This window comes from Notamacropus eugenii, chromosome 1 (assembly GCF_028372415.1).
Source record: "Notamacropus eugenii isolate mMacEug1 chromosome 1, mMacEug1.pri_v2, whole genome shotgun sequence".
Lineage (NCBI taxonomy): Eukaryota > Metazoa > Chordata > Mammalia > Diprotodontia > Macropodidae > Notamacropus > Notamacropus eugenii.
Genome location: NC_092872.1, coordinates 201,554,724 through 201,572,320, shown reverse-complemented (window position 1 = coordinate 201,572,320; position 17,597 = coordinate 201,554,724). Strand labels below are relative to the sequence as shown.

At 38.9% G+C, this 17,597-nt stretch overlaps 1 long non-coding RNA gene across 1 annotated transcript; it reads right to left on the bottom strand.

The window, feature by feature from the left end:
* Positions 1 to 418: 418 nt before the first annotated feature.
* On the bottom strand, positions 419 to 17,324 carry LOC140514192 (uncharacterized). Its single transcript, XR_011970462.1, has 4 exons — positions 17,009 to 17,324; positions 7,046 to 7,139; positions 6,688 to 6,859; positions 419 to 4,132 (listed from the first exon to the last, which is right to left on the bottom strand). It is a non-coding gene; the product is annotated as an uncharacterized lncRNA (long non-coding RNA).
* Positions 17,325 to 17,597: the final 273 nt, after the last annotated feature.

Genomic DNA, 17,597 nt, shown 5'->3' with positions numbered 1-17,597 from the left:
AGGACACGAATTTGGCTGTTCTCCCTCTCCAGTGGTCTCACAACTGTAAATTAAATGAAAAAAAAAAATTCCCAAACAATCTGTTCTTTGCTGGAGACATTTAAAATTAGCCCACAAAAACTAGAAACAGCACTAATCTTGCATTGGCAGTGAACTGAACTAGATGACCTAATGGGCCTTTTCCATCTTTGGCATCTGATTCATACACACGTGAAGTATAACTCTCAAGCAACCAAGGGCCAGAGTGGATGTAACGAGTTATAACTAGTTTATGCTAATTGCTTCACTAACGTGCTGGGTCTTCAAACTCTTCTGATGTTTTATTTGAACATTTTTGGAAGTGATGTGTATGTACAAACCTGTGTGTTTTCTTTGAAGCCCCAGTACCCGTTTGTACAAAGACAAATCCTGGCCAGTCTTGCTTCTCTAGGTTTTTATTTGAAAATGTCTGCATGCTCAGTGTCACTCACCCATCAAGGTTGGAAAGAATAAGTAGCCAAAGATCTGATGGCATTTTTATATGTATATACTTAATTCTACAATTTGAGGGGGAAATCGTGAGGTAGGAGAAAAGGGAGTGGGGAAGAAGAAAGTCTTTTATGGGAGGAAGCCAATCCAGGAGAGAGGAAAACTCCATGAGCCCAGGATAAAAATAGCACATTTCTGAAGTCACACTTTATCCCCATCTCTCACTAATCTCACTCCCACTATACTTAATGATTTCTCCACTGACTTGTATTTGGACCAATAAGAGCTGAAGCCTGTTGTTTAAGCAACATGAAATTTGAGGGAACTTGCCTGCCAGGTGGGTTTTTCCAAGCCTTCACAGCACTAAACTTCTCCACATGTGAACAAGTGTTTACAGTTTTAAAAATGTGTTGAGTAATTGCACATGCAAGATATCTTCTCTTGACTGTTTCCAGGATACAAGGAGGTTTTCTGGGAGAACACCCTGGTTGACAATGAAACCTTTTGCTTTTCTTGAGTTTGTGCTGAAGGCAGCACTGGTTTGTGTTGAAATATAATTGGTAGCACTTGTGTCTTTGTGGTCCTTGCTCAGCTACCGAAAGACTCTGCCTTAATCCTCTCTTTACTTATTTGGATGAGGAGTTAGACTCATGGAACCCTATCTCCCCAGAGTTCAGGCCTAAATGGAAATGTTCAAACATTTTATTTTAGTACATCGCCTCATGTTTTGAAAAGGTTACAAAGCTCTGACTCTTATTTCCCAATATTTCTTGACTATCTCCTTCATGGTTTTCTTGTGTCGTTTGAGATATAGCTGCACAAAACAACAGGACTCAGGGTAAGAAGACTTGGATTAGAGTCCTGATTCTGTATTTATATTCTATATGATCTCGGATAAATCATGTAATTTTCTTGGGCCTCCATTTCACCTTTTGTAAAATAAAGGTAGAGAAACAACATGGAATAATTCATAGAGGGTTGTGCTTTGAGCTATAGAATCATAACATCTAGTTGAATGGGATTCAGGAATCATCTACTCCACCCCCTCATTATAAAGATAGGGAAACTGAGGCACATGGACGTTGAGACTTTCTCAAGGGAGCACAACACCTGGGTTTTCAGTTCCACATCTGACAGATATTATCTATTTGGTCATGGTCAAGATGATATTCGTCAGAGCCTCAGGCAACTTTCTCAAACCATACCTTATAGAAATTGCCTTATCAGCAATCTTATAGGAATAAGGTTCCTATACCTTATAGGAATCTGCTTTGGTTGAGGGAGTTCCCACACTGGAAGTTCCCTACATTGATGAAACCATAGTTCTAGAAAATTCCCATCTTGCATACAAAAAATTGGATCTCAGGTTAGGTGATCTCTAAAATCCAATAATATAAATCAGAATATGAAGCTGACCTAGGAGCAGATGCCTCAGGATCAGATGCGGCCCTTCAGCAAGAGGGATTAACAAAGACTTCCCAGATGAGGTGTCCCCTGACAGGTAACCTTCTATGATTCTGTGACTTCACCTTCTTAAATTTTGGCTGTAAAATGAGATAATTATAGCTGTCCTACCTCCCACACAGAGTTATTATGAGAATGCAATGAACACTGTCTGTAAAGTGCTTTTTATCCATAAAACTTTACACTCCAATTCAATACCTTGGTGAGGAAGCTCTGAATTCAAAGGGAATAATAACAAGCCCACCTTCAGAGTTACTGTAAGGAGCAAAGGATAGAACACATGAAATGTGCTTGGTAGTGTTAAGGCTCTGTGTTACTCTGTTCTTTCTTAGCTAAAAAATAGACTTTTGTGTTTCCTCAGAGGCTTTTAAAATCACTATTATTCATATTAATATAGAATTAAAGCACAATATGTCAGGTTATTATTGATAATAATTATAAGATTATGAGGATGAGTTCACAAAACCGATGGCTCCAGAAGAGAATATTTGAGATTGGGAGCATGCTTGAGCCAACTCCTACTGGTTGTTCAATTACCAGCGTGAACATTTATACCTTGCAAATTGGAAAATACTACAAATCAAGGTTTGATTTATTATTTGATTGATAGTCTAGACTTCAGAAAGTTGAAAAAAATGTTGGTTATACAGATTAAACTTAAGAGTGTGTCATGTGTAGTTCCCCCCAATCCATTCCCCCCCGGAGGCCCAACTGTTAAACATTTGCCAGCAGACCTTTGCTTGGGTGTATCAAGAGAGGGACCTTCAAATATTGGAAGGGCTTTCACAGGAAGAGGAGTGATACCCTGCCCTGTTACAAAGGGCATAATGAGGAACAGTATGTAGAAGTAACAAAAAAACCCCAACCAAATATTACATTAATGTGAGGAAAAATTTCTTTATAATTAGTGAATCCAGAAAAGGATTGTTCTATTCCATCTGCAAATGTCTGACCACTTGTCCAATTTTGAGCTTGCCATCTCACCAAGTTGTAGGTGGAGGGGGGAAGGAATTCTTTTTTAGGAATAGATTGAATTAGTTGGCCACTGAGATCCCTCCCAGCTCCAAAATCCTGGATTTTGATAAATAATTAATAAAAATTGATTAATGATTTTAATTAATGATCAATTAGGCTTTCTCTCCTTCCCCCCTTTTCTTCTCAATGGTTTCTTATTCCATTTTCTCATGAAACCAAGTCTCCAAGAATATCTCCCATTAAGGGGCCAGGAAAGATATTAGTCTCAAGACCCAGGGTATTTATGGGTATGCTTTCTAAAATAACCATTCATTTTAACATTGTTGTCTCCAGTCAAATTTGGCCAAGAAGGTTTTGCTGGGCCCTTTATGTTGGCTCAGAATCAAAGGCTGCCACAGACTTACAGATCAGTGGAAGAAATTCACAAGGCAGTTGATATACTATCTCCATCATCCTCACCCTGGCCTTTGGCATAGTGCCTGGAACATAGTAAGCTCTTAATAAATGCTTGTTGATTTTACTTCTGATGTATCTAGGCAGTGAAATTAAAAAAAATCATTATAGATTATTGTTCATTTGTTTATCTAATGACATTTATCAAGACTTGAGAGACAACTTGGTGTAGCAATGGAACTCTTAACCTTGGAGTCAGAAAGAGCTGGGTCCAAGTCTAGCCTCTGCCACTCACTAGCTCTACCTCTTATCCTCTTTGAGCCCCAGTTCCTAAATATAAACAAGGGAGTTTGATTAGATGGCATCTAAGGTCTAGTTAAACCTGTGACATTGGAATGGGAGAGATACAATGATAGAAATACCGAGTGGGGAATGACAGAAAATGAATAAATCATAGTATCAATCCTCAAAAATACTTAGTCTGGTGCAAGTGGTATTGAGTACTCTTGCTGTTGCCGGTGGTGATGGGCCTTCATTTTCAAAGGGGACCAAATGACCACTGGGTGATGTCTTGACTTTCAAGTGAATTGGATTTAAGTGAGGCAGAGTTGAGCAAGGTCATCAGCCTCACCCCTCCGGAGCCATTGTTCGTTCGTTCGTTTGTTCGGTGGTAGGAGAAAAGTCAACAGAGACCTGATACACGTTAGAATGTATGCAGTAGAAGTGCCAAGTGCTATGAGATCAGATGAGGGAGCTTACTTCTAGCTGGAGGTAGGTATGCTTGTTGATTGATTGATAATCTCTTTCCCGAGGTCGGTTTGTCTAAATTTGTCTGAAATTCAGTTCAGAGAATCATTTAAACACTAAGCCATCTAAATTATGATACAGATAACAAGTCACATTTATTTTGCATTTCAAGTTTTCCATCATTCTTTCCCCACAGCAACCCTGTCTTGTAGGTAAAACAAATATTCCCACTGAACAAAGTAGGAAACTGGTTCTCAGAGAGCTTATACAGCTAGTAAGTGCTGAGGCCATGGCCAGAATATGGGCCTCAGTTTTCTTATATGTAAAATGAAGGATTTGTACTAGGTACCTCTAGCTCTCAAACCTATGACTTCACAGCTCAATCCCTATGGCTTCCAGCACAGTATGATTTCAGAAAGGGATGTAAGGGATATTGACATGCCCATGGATCATAGGATCATAAATTGAGAATAGAAAGGGACTACAGAGGCCATCTCAGTGAAGCCCTTCCTAAACAGATGCAGAATTGAAGTACAGAAAAGTTAATTAACCTGCCCAGCATCAGTCAGTATTGAAGGCAGGACTTGACCTAAGTCTTCTACTAACTCCAGAAGTAAATAAGACATCAATGTGATGTGATGTGATGTGTGTGTGTGTGTGTGTGTGTGTGTGTGTGTGTGTGACAGAGAGAGAGACAGAAAGAACAGAACCAGAGCCGGAGACACAGAAACAGAGACAGAGACTGGGGGTGGGAGAGGACTATAGAGACAGATGCAGAGAGACACAGTGAGACAGAGACAGATAGAAAGAGACAAGGGTATAGAGAGACAGGTATAGAGAGAGGCAGAGACTGAAAGAGAGAGACAAAAATAGGAACAGAAAGAAGGACATAGAGCAGAACTACAGAGAGAGGAACAGAGGGAGGGAGGGAGACAGAGAGAGAGAAAGAGAGAGAGAAAGAGAGAGAGAGAGAGAGAGAGACTTTTTTCTATCACCTGTCATTTGAAGAGCTTTCCTGATGGTGATCCTAACCTAGAATGGAGCCATGTCTAGACGGGCCAGCCTACAGATGATCACCGGGACTCCTTTGCTAACTAAGTCCATGAAAAGCCTGTACTTTCTTTTGCTGTCATAGTACCTATCTGTGGAATATGGATATTACCATGTTTCTGTCTCATCAAATCTTTGGTTGAATAATACCTTTAAATAGCAGCGATGGTGATCATAGTGATAATGACAATAAGTGTTTTACATGTATTATCTTATTTAACTCTCACAACAACCCTGTGAGCTAGATGTGATTACTGTTACCATTTTACAGATAAAGAAACTGGATCTGATAGACATTAAATTGCTTTCCCAAGGTTGTGCAGCTAGAAAGTGTCTGAGGCAGAATTTGAACTCGTCTTCCTGACTCTAAGCCCACTGCTCTCTCCACCTGACTGCCTAAATGAATAAATGCAGTTACTACCACCACCACCACCACTCCCCCTGCCTCAAATACTACCACTATCATACCTAGCCCTCTACTGATGTTCCCCAGGTTAGCCTGGCTGCTGGGGCCTCCTTGTCTGACCATAGTGCTTGATGCCATCCTCCACGGCTCTTGAATGATGGGGCAAAATCAATTGAGATCAAGAACAGATGTTCTGGAAAGTGTGGAGATGGCCTCTCATTTAACAAATACCTTTTGCTAAAATCCTTTCTCCATCCCTTAATCTCTATTTTCTTTTTTATGAGAACTTCTCCAGCCAATTCTATATTATAATCTTTGTACATAGTTGTCTGCATGTTGTCTCTCCATTTGACCACAAACTCCTCAAGGGCTGAGACTTTCTATTTTAATATTTTGTTCTTTCTTCATACTCAGAGCTTGGCACAGGACTTGACTCATTGTAAGTGCTTAACAAATGTAGGTTGATTTGGCTCAGGAGGTTAAGTGACTTGACCAGTGTCACATAACTAGTTAAGTGTTGGGATCAGGTTTTTTTCTCTGCACCTCAGTTGCCTTGTCTGAAAGATGATTTATGTGTTAAGGCCTCTTCTAGCCTCCAATCCTCTAAACCTGTATTCGAAGCCAGGTCTTCCCAATGCCAGGTTGGCCCCTCACTACTCAACCTCATAGCTTCTCAATGGGATAAACCACCACAACACATAGACCTCTCCTCTCTACTCAGGTTTTCCTTTCCCAATGCATGCGTGTGGACATTTTGTTTCCAGCATTTTCACACCAAAGGGGCATTGTCAGGAGTTTATCAACAAGAGAACTTTTAAACCATTGTTTCTGTGGCGCAACACTGTTCCTTGTTTGGAAATACACTGAGCTTATAAATATGTTCCTGGGTTTTCCTGGATCTGAACATATTGTCGAGTCTAGGGATTTATTTTAAATGAACAAATTGTTTTTGTAAATTGTGGCTAAACAAAAGGACTGTTTTTGGAGGGCTAAGTAAAAGAAACATTGTTTATTAGCTCTTAGGGATGTGGGCTGGAAATGGATAGTTTCATTGGGCTTTCTAGGGGTGAGCACGGTCACCCATCTCTTCATGACTTGCAAGCATGCAGAAATAATCGCTCCAGCAATACAATGTAACCTCTATCCATCCATTCCCCTATTTTTCCATTCCCATTGCAATTTACCTCAGCCCCTTTTCCGTGGTCAGAGATCAGCTGCTCTCGTGTCATCATTTCTCCTTATTCATTGTTCAATCAGGCTCCTTTAGCCAGGAGACATCAACTACCTTGTCTTAATACAAGGTTTCTCTTCCAAGAATCTCCCAGAACTTTGGAGACAGAGTCTCTTTACCCCTCACTAGAAAAAGAAAAAAATGTCATTGAACAGGAAACAATGGAGTGTGTCAGAGTTCATAGAATGAAAATAACAGGGAAATGGAAATGTTTCCCAAAATGCTGAGTTTCTGTGGTCTGGGAAACTAGGTCATGTAGAGGATGTGTTATTTAAGGACACCAAAGCTGTAAGTGACTTCCATATACTTACCATTTGGAAACAGAGTTCTCACCTATGGAAGGCAATTTATATTTTTCCAGGGATCAAGTGATTGGCTTGAACTTTATTTATTAAGTACTTCTTTCTAGGAAAAATAGAGTTTATGGATATCTTAGAATCATTGGCTTTCATATTTACAAAGAACCTCAGAGGCTATGTGGTCCATCCCATACTGGTACAGACAACTGCTCCCTCCCCAGTATTCCTAATGTATAACTGTGTCTCTTGTTAAAAACCTCTGATGGAGACCCCAGCAGTGCACATTCAATTTGGGGGTAGTTCTAATGGTCAAACAGTTTGGTCTAAATCTTTCTCTTCATAATTTTTTTTCTGCTGCTACTATTTTTTCCTTCTGGGGCCAACTAGAATAAACATAGTCCCCTTTCTACCAGTCAGTTCAAATACTCAAATTTAACAATCATGCCCAAAGCCAGCTTCTTCTACTTGCAGCCTTTCCTATCCTTTTCCTCCCCTTCCAGTTGTCAGTACTCTCTCCTTAAAATTGATATTGTTGTGTCTCCATTTGACCATAAACTCCTCAAGGGCTGAGACTTTTTATTTTAATTTTTTGTTTTTTCTTCTTACTTAGAGCTTGGTGCGGGACTTGACTCATTGTAAGTGCTTAACAAATGTAAGTTGATTTGGCTCAGGAGGTTAAGTGACTTGACCAGTGTCACATAACTAATTAAGTGTTGGGATCAGGTTTTTTTCTCTGCACCTCAGTTGCATATGCTTTACATCTTTTTAGCAAGGGCTTGCACAGACCACAATAAACCAGCACATCCAACCCACAATTTATGCCTATTGCTGAAGTCATTTTGGTTTAATTTTTTAAATAAAAAATGTTACAAATTATATTATAAATTTAATTTAAAATTTAATCTCTAAAATTTTAAAATTGTCTTTTTCCTGTTACTTGAAGTAAGCATGCATGTATTTCACTAACCTCACTCATTTTCCCACTCTCTCCCTACAAATTGTGTACTTCTGTGCCCAGGAATGTTTTCCTTCAGTCAAATTAGTTTAATCTAAGTGACCCTTATGTAGGACGTCTGTTCAGCCTATCTCTTGTGATAGGAGGCCTCAGAGTAGACACTGTAGAAAAATCTGTGCCTAGAAGAAAAGCTGACTTCTAGCATAGAGTGCTTTCTCTTTCAGATCACTGATGTATATAAGATTCTTTGTTTCATTGGGTAGGGGGAAACTGCCTCATTAAGAAAGCAATTTTCAAGGGAAAAGGACCTATGTGTTCAAAAATATTTATAACCTCTATCCATCTATTCTCCCATTTTTGCATTCCCACTGAAATGTGCTTCAGCCCCTTTTCATGGTCATGTATCAGCTGCCCTTGTTTCATCATTTCCCCTTAATCATTGTTCAATCATGCTTTTCTTGGTGTGGCAAAGAGTTGGAAATTGACAGAATGCCCATCAGTTGGGTAATGGATGAACAAGCTGTGACAAATGTAATGGAATACTATTGCTCCATAAGGAATGATGAGCAGGCAGATTTCAGAAAGACCTGGAAAGACTTCCACGAACTGATGCTGAGTGAAGTGAGCAGAACCAGGATAACATTGTACATAGTACCAGACACAGTGTGTGATGATGGACTTTGATAGACTTAGCTCTTCTCAGCTATCCAATTATACAAGATAACTCCAAAAGGCCAATGATTGAAGATGCTATCCTCTTCCGGAGAAAGAACTGATGGAGTCTGAATCCAGATTGAAGCATACTATTTTCACTTTCTTTGTAGTTTCTGTGTTTTTTCTTTTGTTGTGTTTCTTCATTTACAACATGACTAATGTGGAAATATGTTTTACATGATCACACATGTATAATCTATATCAGATTGATTGCCATCTTGTGGAGGGGAAAGGGAAGGAAGGGAGGGAGAAAAATTTAGAACTCAAAATCTTATTTTTAAGACAATCAGTGTTGAAAATTGTCTTTACATGTAATCGGAAAAAATAAGACACTATTTTCTTCTGTAAAAAAGCAAGCAGTTTTCTCCTACAGCCTAAGTGCTTAATAAAACCCTGAGAAAACCATGCCTTCATTTTAAAATAAATAAGTAGTTTCATTCCATGACATTGCTGTGGACGTGTTGTTTCCTTCCAGTAAGATGTATGCTCACTGAGTACAGAGACTATATATTTTTTTATTTTTGAATCCATAGCACCTAGCAAAATATCTTGTATACAGTAGTTGATTAATGGGTGTTTATTGCATTGAACTGAATAATTCTCCTCTAATCTTCTCTTCTCTGGGCTAAATAAACATCTCTAGTTCCTTGAACTAGACCTCATGTAGCATGATCCTGAGAGTTCTTAATATCACAGTGGCTGTTCTCTAAATATTAGCTTATTGATGACCTTCCTTCCCCAGAAGTGGCACCCTGAATTGAATACTGTCCTTCATGCCAGTAAGACAACGACTTTCTGTCCTCTGCATACTCTTCCTCATTTAATGCAGCCTAAAATCACTACAGACAGAGACAGCAATTGGCTTAATGGGTAGAGTACTCAGCCTAGAGTCAGGAAGACCTGAATTCAAATGCAGCTTCAGACACTTAGTAGCTGAACAAGTCATTTAACCTCCATTGCCTTAATCCAATGGAGAAAGAGATGACAAGCCACTCCTGTATCTTTGCCAAGAAAATCCCACCAACAGTATGGTCCATGGGGTCACAAAGAGTCCGATACAACTGAACAACACCAAAAATCACTGCAGACAAAATAGACAGCTGCCAGGAAGTGATACTTTTAAGATCTACCAGATTCCAACGCATCAGGCTTATTCTTCTGACTTATTTTTTAGTTTTGAGTTCCTCCTTTGAAAATACAAACACCTTCACAAAAGTGTTAGCATTATGAGCTGATCCTTTTTTTTTAAAGAATGAAGGATAGAAGAATGTTCTGTTATTGGCTTCTCTCTCCATAATTTAAGAAAATGGGACTTTCAACATTCAGAATGATGTAATCCAGGAGAGTGGGAGGAGGAGAAAAGAGGTTAACACTTATAAATAGTCCTCCCACCAATACTAACAAGAAAGCAAAGTTAAAAATAAACAGGACATTCTCCCACCAAGAGTCACTGACAATGCTAATTAGCTTGGAGATACATAAATGAACATCTGGAATGTTATCTGCCCATTTTGGAAGTCATGCAATGGGCAGTTTGATGTTGTTCACTTTAGCCTTCCACAGACAGGGATTTCTTACTGGGACTGCAAAGATGACGTCGTAAAACATCTGGTTCGTGCACCTCATGGCCAGATCAATTGGGTGCCCTGCTTTACATCTCATGCTCTTGAAGCAGGAGGCCCTGAAGCCTTTGCCTTCTTCACAGATATCTGGCAATTACTCTCTTTTTGAAGTGGCTGAGCATTTGGTTGCTTTGGACACTGTGCAGACTTTTAGTCAAGATGGGCCTCCGTCACTATTTATTTTAACATCTTTTGGACTATGTTTCCAAGTCCTGCTGCAAGAATTCTTCTACCCCGACTGTAGCATTTTCCCAGTGAGACTGCCCAGACCAAATCCAGGCTTAAAACTGATAACCCTGAGCCCCAGTGGTCACCACACATCCTGTGTGTCAAAGCATTTTGCAAGACACTCAAGATCTGATTTACAAATATTTGTGCATAGGATATTAGAACTGGAAGAGACTTTGGAGATTATAAATAATGGGCTCAGTCTGTAAACTTCCATATTTATCTAAACTTGACTGCTTAGATTATTGTAAATCTCATAAGTTTCATTGTTGATCATTCATCCATCCATTCATTCATCCATTCATCCATCCATCCAACACATATTTACTGAGTGTATTTTCAATGGATATACTAGTAGAGAATACAGAGGAAGAAGAGGACACATTGATAAAGTACATCAATGAAGAACTTTATATATTCCTTCTATATCTGGGTCCAGGTAGAAGAGATAGGTAAGCTAGATTTGCCCTGCATATAGCATTGATATGTAAATGGCATATAAATAAATGTCAGTCTTTAGTGTGGTTCCTGGTGCAATCTTTGGAAGAATGTGGGAGGGAACAGCCAGGTAAGACTCCAGGAAGTTCTCAGTGATGCAATTGTGGGGGTCTCTCACTTCCCTCTGCATTATTTTTGTCTGAACCTGGCTTTTGACCCTCTAAGGAAGGCAATTAAGAGTCAATGTTGCTGATGGAACATGCTATCCACATCCAGAGAAAGAATTAGGGAGTCTGAATGCAGATCAAAGCATACTATTTTCTCATTCCTGCCCCCCTCCCTCTTTTTTGGTTTTCCCTTTCTTGTAGTTTTTGTCCTTTTGCCTTGATTCTTCTTTCACAACATGACTAATATGGAAATATATTTAATGTGAATGCATATATTTAACCTATATAAGATTGCACACCATCTTGGGGAGGGGAGGAAGGGAGGAAATTTGGAACTCAAAATCTTATAAAAGTGAATATTGAAAATTAAAAATAAATAATAAAAAAGAGTCAATGTTGCCTATCTTTGTTTCCTTAGGTATATAGATGTTTTTCACCTGTATAGGTGGGTCAGGTACTCTGTTCCTCTAGAACCCAGATTCTGAATATTCCAGAACCAGTACTTCATACAGAGAATCTGAGCAAGGATGGCCTGTCTCATGGATTAAGTCCAAGAAACATGTGTGTGAGCCTCTGCAGCTGACCTCACTTCCCCATTTCCTGGAAAAGTCATCCCTAAGTAGGCATCATAGATGAAAGTACCAAATATAGCTTTGGGAATCAGGAGACCTGAGTTCTAGGACTGGCCCTGCCACTAATTAGGCTTAAACCAATCACTTCATCTCTTTGGAATTCAGTTTCCTCACTTGTAAAAGTTGGAGGAGATGGTTTCCATGGTCCCTTCTAACTCTAACCTCATATGATTATCCAAGCATAGCTCTGTGTTAGGTACTGAGGAAAAACTGAGAAGTGTCATCAAGGGTCCCTGCCCACAAGGATGTGACAGCCTGTTTGGGAAAGATAAGACTCATGAAAAAATAACAATGCTACCTAAAATTTAAATAGTACTCTAAAGTTTTAAAGGCACTTTAAATATCTTATCTTAGTTGATCCTTACAACAATCCAGTTGCAATCTAGAAGGTTGTAAGAACACAGCACAGGAGGTAACAAAGCTCTCTGTGAATTGGCAAATGAGACGAATATGCAGTAAGTGCCATGAATTAAGAGAAGAAAGAGCTAATATGGGCTAGAGGGATCAGGAAAGGTTTCAGGTACTATATAAGCTAGACCTTGACAGATAGGAAGGATTTGGTTAAGAAGAAAGGGGAAGGGAAACCATTCCGGGTCAGAACAGGAGGCAGAAGGGACCATGGAGTGCTGCAGGAACAATGACTCTACAATCTCCACTAGAGTAAGGGATAGAGTGAGAGGAATTGTGGGAGATTAGTTTATTTCAAGACTAGATGACACCTTTTTAGAGAGTCTGCAATCCTTTTAGTTTTTCTTATAAGTATCCTCTCAACCTGTCAAAATATATTATCCCCTGAGTACCCGGTACAGGTACACCTGATGAAATTCTAATGCCATTGAATTGCATTTCCCAGAAGTCTAAGGTCTAGATTTATTTGAATGAGTAAGATCCTGGATAGTGATAGAAATCTGCAAAATGCTGTAGCTGTTACCACAGACAAAGGGTTTTACCTTCCATTAAGCACAGGTGTAGTTAGGTGGTGCAGTGAATTGAGTGCTGGACTTGGAGTAGGAGGACCTAAGTTCAAATCTGTTCTCAAATACTTACTAGCTGTGTGACCCTGGGCAAATCACTCAACCCTGTTTGCCTTAGTTTCCTCATCTGTCAAATGAGTTGGAGAAGGAAATGGCAAAGCACTCTGGAATATTTGCTAAGAAAACCCTAAATGTGGTCACAGAGAGTCTGAAACAATTCAACAAAACACATAGTGCTACGATTTCTAATAATCTCCATGGAAAATTTACATACAACCAACTTGCTCAAGATTTAATTGATATTTGATAAAGTTATCCAAACCACAGACTTGGGTCTTTAAAAGCCCTTGGGAAACTGGGTTAGGGTTTGTCATTTCCTTTTTTCCTTTTTTGTTTGTTTGTTTGTTTTTTCCCTTCTGTAAACATCCACTGAATTGTGACTAAGCTAATCTTATCTGACATGTCATCAGAATGCAAAATGGCCATTTTAAGGATTTTTGAAATGTGGTTAAAAAAATCCTACCTTGAAACTAGAAAGAAACATACATATTACACACACACACACACACACACACATGCACACATGCACACACACACACACACATCCAGAGGTCATCACGAGAAGAATCTCTTAATTTGATTCTGCTTCTGCTAAACGTGGAAACAAAGCCTCTCAAAGATTTTCCTGTGCATTGTTCAGTAGGTTTTTAGGGTAATTGCCCTGAATACTTTTGTAAAGACAAAATTCTCTTCCTATTTCAATGTAAAAAGATTACTACTAAGTATATACTTTTGGTCCTTTCTATTCTGTCCCTCACAGAGGAAGATGGATATGTGTTTTTTCTCCCTATGAGAATACCCACCAATATGCTTTGCGAAGTTAATACAGTGCTCTGGAATCACTTTCTCAAATTTTGTTCCTAATCGTGTGGAAAAGGCAAGAAGAAGGAGAATTTCTCTGAAATATCCTTACAAAAATTAGGCACTTAATCAGAAACAGCGTGTGAATCCCCTTCCTCATGCATCCAAATCTTTTCCTCATATTTTTGTCCCAAATTATGAAAGGTCAGAAGAATTCTTCCTAGTTTGTCATTAATCTTGAATACAGACTTGGTTTTTTGCAATGTCTTAGAGTCAAAAAGACCTGACTTTGAGGCCTGCCTCAGACAGCTGATAGCTGTGTGATTCTGGATATGCCACTTAAGCTTTCAGAGCCTCAGTTTACCAACTTTAAAATGGGGATCCTAACAGCATCTGTCTCACAGGATTGTTGTGAGGATTAAGTGAGATAACACACGTAAGGCACTTAAGATCTATATAATGATTAGTTATTATTCTAATTATTTAGAATTTCTAAATCTATTCACTTAGTAAGTTTGTACTGAGCAGCTATATCATACTAGTTATTATAATGTTAGATATTAGTCCAAATCTGTCACTTTTAAGATCTTTTCAGCCTTGTTTGGAATCGTCTCCCTGCCCTCATTAGATTGCCAGTTCCATGAGGGCAGGTACTATCTTTTCCCTCTTTTTGTATCTCTAGCACTTAGCACAGTGCCTGGAACATAGTAGGCAATAAATGGTTATTGATTGATTGACTTTAGGCCCAGGGCCTTATTCACTGAGATACTTGGCTGCCTCTGAAAAAGGAAGTTGCAATGGCTCATTCCAGTTGCGTCACCTGGGACAAAGAATGATATTGCTCCATCAAGGAAAGTTGTTCTCTTTAAACTTCCTTAAAGGACCTGGGAATCTACTCTAGTTAGAAAACAAACTTCTCTCAAATTAGTCAGATCAATTAAAACAGAATGAGTCATCCTCGAGGTGATGGACATTGCAGCTAAATAGGGTCCATGACCTCTCAGGCTGTGAACTTCTAAAACATTATTTATTTAAACTGAAAAAGATCAGCTCCAAAATAAAAGAATGAGGCCAAGAGATCCCTGCTAGGATTTTCTTCCTTTCCGCTAAGGAATGATAGATTCACTGGGGGATCCAAATGAAAGGAAGCCACATAAGGGTCACCTTGGCTTCCTGACATTGAAATGCCCACAACAAAGGATGAGAAGGGAATGTAGGATCATGCTTACTGGGGATGGGATAGTGACAAATTTATGCAGCCCTAGCTTGTCCAATTAAAATGTTAGCTATTTCCCTGTAGAAATGAATCGGTCTTATATTAATGCAGACAGAATAGTAGGTCAGTTATATTTCCATAGGAAAGTATAAATAGATCTGGCTAAACCAGTTTGTATATCTTTAAAAAGAATCTATTTCTTCAGAAATGAAAATATTCAATTTTCTTTTATGTTCTACCTCCTTCTTCTCTGGTCCCTTCCCTACCTCACCCCCCATCTAAAAAAGCACTGAAAATTCGACTTGATCAACATACACATTTTGTTATTATACTTAAAATGACAAACAAAATTTGCTGGCATCAGAAATCTTGTGGTAGGTAGGCCAGACCACCCATATGTGCATGTTCTAAAGCCCTGTTTGGAAAATCTCTTTATTTCAGCCAAAAGTGTGACTGAGTTTCTTCAAACTTGGCTCGTCCGTTAGCTAGAGAAACAGAGAAGCTTTTTGTTCAAAGTGAGCTTACAACCATGTGCCCAAAATGTCTTTTCCTAACGGGCTTCAAAATTCCAAGTTATCGTTTGTCTCCTTTCCTCTCAGGGTTTGAGAACACTGAGCATATGTGTGATCTAGGGCATTTGTATTGTTTTCCTTACACTCAGAAGAATGCACTCCACAGCCAGCTACCAACTGGCCTGTTTCAAGCAGGTCCCATTTCATGGATTGCAGTTTTTCATGAGACCTGTTTATTTAGGCCTCCTTGTGCACTTTTCTTATATGTGGAGTTTAACAACTTTGGGTTACGTATATGCTGAATGAACTCCCCAATCCTATTTCAGGAGGCAGAGTACTGGAAACAAAAGCTGTAATAACTTTTCCTATCAGCTAACCTGGACACAGGCACTGCTATTTAAAAGCCAGTGATTAAATTGGTGCAGAGACAAAAACACTGAAATATATTTTTGAATTCCACATTCCCTCCCCTGCTGAGTCCCCCTGCCTAGAAAAATCCAGGTCATTATCATTATTAAGGAAAGGAAAAGAATGTTTTTAAAAAGGTCACTTTACAAATGTCTTTTCTAACAAAGGCTCTAGTGAGTTGTTTAGAATCTCTATGGAGGGTCGAGAAAACAAAACAGAACAGACAAATATTTCAGGTTTAAAGCCAGAAAGGACTGAACATGTAACTAGTTCAACCTCTTCTTTTTCTAAATAAAGCAATGAGGCATAGAAAAGTCAAATGACTTGTTCTTATAGATAGTAGGCTACAAAGCCAGTGAAACTGACATGACCAGGAGAAGGGGGGGGGGGGGTACAGAATGAAGGATGATTTGGAGGAAGAAGTGAGCAGTAGAAGACATGTTAGGAGATTATTGTACCAGTCAGGGTCAGTGGTATATATATATACATTAGTGAATACGTACATGTACATACATACACATAGATTTATGTATACATTTATATAATCACTATGTTCTTAGCCTTCCTTAAATTTTTAATAACCATTTACCCAATTCACTTTAACAACTTAACCTTTTGGAGCTTCAATTTCATCTGTCAAATGTCAGAATTGTGACAATCAGATGAGATACTGAATGTTAAAGTTTTTTTGCAAGCCTTAAAGTAACATGTAAATGTCAAATATGACTGATTATTCCAATATTTACACTCAGACTATAGAAGATTCTGACCCAAGTAGAGAACAGATTTTAATTTTTCCAGGATTTTCATGATAAATTTGCAGTGAGTCATTCGTACTCTTTTCCAATCAGTTTCCAGCCATTCCTTTTCAAGATTGTTAGGATTAAAGGTATAGGTTTTAATTTTTTAAAGTATTGTTTTAATTAGACAAAATCAGCCTTCTCACTTTTCCTCTCTAAGCCCCTTCCCCCATCTGAGAACACAGACAAAACAAAATCCATTACAATCCTGTATAGCTAATCAAAAGATTTCACATTAGGTCGAAATAAATATATGTCTTATTCTACACTCTGAGTCCTTCCCTTTGCTATCAGAAGGTGGGTAGTGTGCTTTCATCATTAGTCCTTTGGAATCATGGTTGGTCATTATTCAGCAATAATCACATTTATGTGCCATAACTTGTTTATCTGTTCCCCAATTTGTGGGACCTCTCCTTAGATTCCCTTTTTCTATGTCATATTTACCCACCTGGTAGTGTTGGTAGGCATTCATGTGATGCTGCTCATCAAAAAAGGATTTATGTCCTAGGGAGTCCCATGTTCATCTTGGTGGTCCATGTGCCGCAGGACAGAATTAAGTGCCAAGCTTCCTACGGCTCTTAGAGAGTCTTCAACCTTCTATCCTTCAACTCTTCCTCTCTCTACAGGATAGCATTGATTCCTAGTCACAGGTGAGTGGATTTGTGGATGTATCCAATCAGGAAGCAGCTCTCAAGTCTTCACCAACAGGCAGAAGCTGCTTCCTTTCTGAAGTAGTTATAGTTCAAAGAATCCTAGGATTATAGTTCCCCAAATAAGCAGCCAAGAGTGTATACATTTATTTTTATTCTTTATTCTTGGAATCCACAAACAAATAGGCAGTATCCAGTAACATTGAAAGAAGGAATAACAAAACATCTACCAAGAAAATGGGAGTCTATCACCCTCCTGCGTCTTAGAAAAACTCTTCAAATAATATAGAAACTGCTCTGACTCAGGAGTTCTAGGAAATGCACAGTTTAGGTCCATGGTTGACTCCCCAGTAAGCAGGCAAAGGAACATCAATTCAGTATGTGACC